Raw genomic sequence first — 4429 nt, 5'->3', positions numbered from 1 at the left:
GATTCGAATGGTCCTCTTCTTTCGTGTTTTAAAAAGGAATTTAATCAAGTTGTAAAGATAGTTTAAAAATAAAATTATATTATAGGGATAAAATTAATTTTACAATTTTATATGTATATCGAACTAATTTTATATATAGTACGAAATTATAAAAATTTAAATGAAATAGTAAGCATAAAAATAAAAAATGGAGATATGCTACTCCCAAGTATCAAACCCATCCCACTAAAGAAAGTGAAACTGCTCTCTCTCCACTAGGCCACTTATGGTCATCTGTTATCTTAATGATAACTTGAATATATGAACAGGGATAGCTGAAGGTAGTTTAGAATACAAATTAATTAAAATGAGATGGGCTACTGTTAATGGACCACTAATTAAAATGATGGAGGAATATAAAACGTAACCCTAGCCGCCTGGCTGTTGGGTTGAGATAACCATACATTAATACCATTAACTCCAGCAGACAATAATTAATGGAAAATTGCAAAAAAAACTAAACGGTCATTTAATTTTTTTAAAGAGATTTTAAATGCTCTTAAAATAAATACAAAGAAAATGAACTGGGAACATGAAACAAATCCAAAGGATTCGTTCGTCTTCCTCACGAAGACATACCTCTTCTTCTCTCAATCTCTCCTAAAGCAAACACTTTTCCAACTCTTAATCTCTCGTCGTCTCTCAATCACTCATCTCCTCAAACTTTCGCACCTACCTCACAATACCCTACTCTCACCCTAAAATGCACAAATCCATCGCTCTCAAAGAAAATCAAATAATAATGCTCACCTTCGGCGGTGGTTTCCAAGAACTCCCACAACAGCTTTTCGATGGAGAATGTTGGTTTTTCGCTACAACTCCCTCTTCTCTTCTGGATTTTTCGCTGTCTCCAAGATTTGGTTTTTTCGTTTGGAAAAGTTTAGGGTTTCTTTCGCCTCCAAGATTTAGGGTTTTCTTCGTGGTTTTTTTGCCTCTCCCTACAGTATTCGCTTTGCTCCTTTTTATACTCAACAACTTAGGGTTCTGAGCTAGCTTATGGAGATCCAAAAGGGCATCTCCTGGAAGTGCTTTAAGGCGCTCAGATTTTGGTCTGCCTTATTTGACGTTAATTCGGAAACGGTAATACAAACCTACACTTTCTTCTTCTAACTTTGTCTCAATTCCGTTTTGGCCTGTTTGTTAAGTTTTACCGTCTTACCGAGTTGATGTATTTTTTACTGCAGTGAATTTCCGCTACACACTTGAAAAAAAATGGAAGGTGTGTTGCTGAACTAATGGAATGGGACCGTGTTTGATTTGTTGTTATTGATACTTGCAGCTTAACGTTTCAGATGAAGATATTAATCCATACTTTCCAAAATGCTGAAAGGCTACACAATATTACCATTGATGGAGTAGGAATCTCTTATCTTTACGTTATAACAAAAATTGTTTCAAGTGAATTTCTTCATTGGTAGCAGCGACCACTCCATTGGGACAAAAGCTTGTAAAGTTAATTGTGTAGGTTAGAGTCAAATCCTAACATCATTGTTGACTTGTTGTAAAAAGGTTCATACTTTCTGGTTCAATTATTCATTTGTGGAGTAAGCAGTTTGGATTTGGGGAATAGTTCTTTAGCTCATTTGTTTTTATTGATCCTTTTTGCTATTGCAGATTGAACGTGATGCTGGTCGTTTGATTGATTGTAGAGCTAGGATGAAATTCAGTCCTTTAGGGGCTTGTGCACTGGCCGGTACAGGCTCCCCATTGACCGGTTCATGACATCAGATGCATTGGGATTTACAGCTCCGATGAGGAATAGGTATCTTAATTTTTACTTGCTTGAAATCAATCCATTTAGTTGTACTTAACATATGATTAATGTTAACTATGTGAATGTTCAAATGCAACCTTTTTACCTAAATAACTGACTATATTGTTATATTGAATAGTATTGATGCAGTTTCTGACCGAGCTTTTCTACTGAAGTTTCTTTCTGCTAATGCCATCACAGCAGTGCATCTTTCTCGACTGGGTGAAGAATGGGTATTTTGGGCTTCAGAAGAATTTGGATTTATCACTCCAAGCGACTCTGTTTCAACAGGAAGCAACATAATGCCTCAGAAAAAGAATCCAGACCCAATGGAACTTGTTCGTGGTAAGTCTGGCAAAGTCATAGGGGGTTTGGTCACTCTTCTAACAGTGTGCAAAGGACTTCCACATGCTTACAATCGCGATTTGCAGGTAGTTAGATAATCAAAGTAAATTTTATGGCTGTGCATGTTTTATTTTCTGTTATTGCATTCGTTTGTTTTGTCTAAGCACTATTTATTTGAGATTCATTAAAGAAAGTTGCTTTTTGTTGTAAGTAGGAAGACGAAGAACCAGTGTTTGACAATGTTAGAGCTATTTTGGGAATGCTTGAAGTCTCAGCAGAATTTGCAATGAACATTACTTTCAATCTGGAAAGAATACAAAAGTCTTTACCTGCTGGTTTTCCTGGTGCAACAACACTTGCTGACTATCTTGTTAAGAAGGTAAGCCACATTAATTTAGCCTTCTCTCAATAAGCACCCCATCTTGAACTTCGTCCCATAGAGTAACTTTTGGTGCTTGAGCGTTGTTGTTGACTGCCTGTGATATTGTTTGATTGAATTTGGAAGAATTCTACTAGTAGCTTTTATGCAGATACACACCTGTTATGGATGTATAGGCTACAATATGATGGTTATGACATGAATTTGATCTTAATCAAAATGCACACTTGATATTAAGTGAGGCTGCTAGGTGAATGTTAACTGATTTGACCATGATGTTAATGCCTGCCTGTAGGTTATTTGGATCACCAATTCAGTAGCATAGCTTAGATTATCAGTTTAGTGTAGACATTAGCATAATTTTGCTTGGTTTGTTTGCTGCTGCTATGCTATGTACAACATGCATGTTTTTCTGTTATGAAAATTTTGCAGGTTAAGGTTGGTTTAAGATGGTCGCACGTGAAGGACGTGTTTGGTGGTTTGAAAATGAACGGTTATTGCAGGATGATATCGCGCCACATTGAGTTTTAACCGGGGTCTCTAAGCACCATGGTCAGTTCAAAAATTTAACCGTTTTGAAATGGTTTCGGTGGGTGTGTGGTCTCAGGTGAAACATCCTTAAAGTCCCTAAAGTCATCATCTAAATCATCAATATGATCCAAACCGGAGCCTGATAATTCGGAGGGAGTCACGTATCAAAATCATGAATGAGGGCGAGAGATGAATTTATAAAGTTGGGGATGGTTAACCGAATCGGGCAGCTGTTAGTGAAATTGAAGTGGAAATCAGTTAAATGTTAGCTGGCTGTTTAAACTGGGAGCTAGTTAGGTTATATCCCTACTGAGTTAATTGGAAAAAATGTTGTTATGTTAGTAATTAGTTTAATAGAATTCTATTATTATGAAATTTGTGTGAATTAATGTTATGCTATTAAGAATGAAATTAGTTCAGTTATAAGCTAGTGTTAATGTTAAGTCTCATTACATTGTCTTACTTGAACTGTTAGTGCATAATTTCTTATTAATTGGAAATTTTTGTTCAACTGTGAGGAATTATTCTTACTGTTATGTTTTTTAAGCTCTGCAGGTTAGTAGGTGTTGCAGGTTGAATGTATGGGGATTGCTTAGCTTTCACTTCATGTTCCTTAACAATTGACACATCTAATGAGGCAGGAATAAAAGAGAAGGTTATGTAGACAATGATGGCTGCAGAGAAAGCATCCATATCATGACGTTGTGAGTTTTGGCTTTGTTTCATTGGTAGAGAGTAGTTTTGTTATGGAGTTAAAGCGGTCGAGAGAAGGCGCGAGAAGGCCGCAGAAGAGGGGTTCGTCCAGAATAATTGGTTTGGTGATTGATTCCAACGGTTCCTCGGTTCAATTTTATATGTTGTGGATTAAATGCTTGGAATTAGATGTTAATGCTTAGGAATTGGATGTTAATGATTTTCGTGGATGAATGATATAATTTGAAATTATTATGGAAAGTTTATTTATGAATGTTTGAATATTAAGATTTGGAATTTGAATGAAATTGAAATTGAATAGTTACGGAAAATTTCTATTGAGATTTGCATTATGATTGGAATTACTGGTTTGAACCAAAATTGGGAACTAACTGTATTGAAAAAATTATTGGACATTATTGTTAAATATGAATTTAAACATGAATGTGGATTGATGAAAAGTTAAGATTTTGAATGTCATACATTGACTTAAAGTCTAGAAATGGTGTAGTGGATTTTGATGGACATGGTTGTTAAAAGGGTTAATGGATAAATGGATATTTGGTTATAAAAATGGATATGGATTTTAGATATAATCCAAGACTAATCTAAATGTCAATTTAAAATAAAAAACCAATAAAACCAATTAAAATCAAATTAATCTATAATTTGTTAAAATTAATTTGATA

The 4429-nt window shown here is 35.0% G+C and overlaps 1 pseudogene; it reads left to right on the top strand.

Annotated features, from left to right (window-relative positions):
- The first annotated feature begins 1251 nt into the window (after window positions 1–1251).
- On the top strand, window positions 1252–3943 carry LOC127081928 (argininosuccinate lyase, chloroplastic-like; annotated as a pseudogene).
- Window positions 3944–4429: the final 486 nt, after the last annotated feature.

The sequence above is a fragment of the Lathyrus oleraceus genome, chromosome 5, assembly GCF_024323335.1.
Source record: "Lathyrus oleraceus cultivar Zhongwan6 chromosome 5, CAAS_Psat_ZW6_1.0, whole genome shotgun sequence".
In the NCBI taxonomy this organism is placed as follows: domain Eukaryota; kingdom Viridiplantae; phylum Streptophyta; class Magnoliopsida; order Fabales; family Fabaceae; genus Lathyrus; species Lathyrus oleraceus.
Note: the sequence above shows the minus strand (reverse complement) of the source record. Positions and strands in the feature narration are given on the sequence as shown.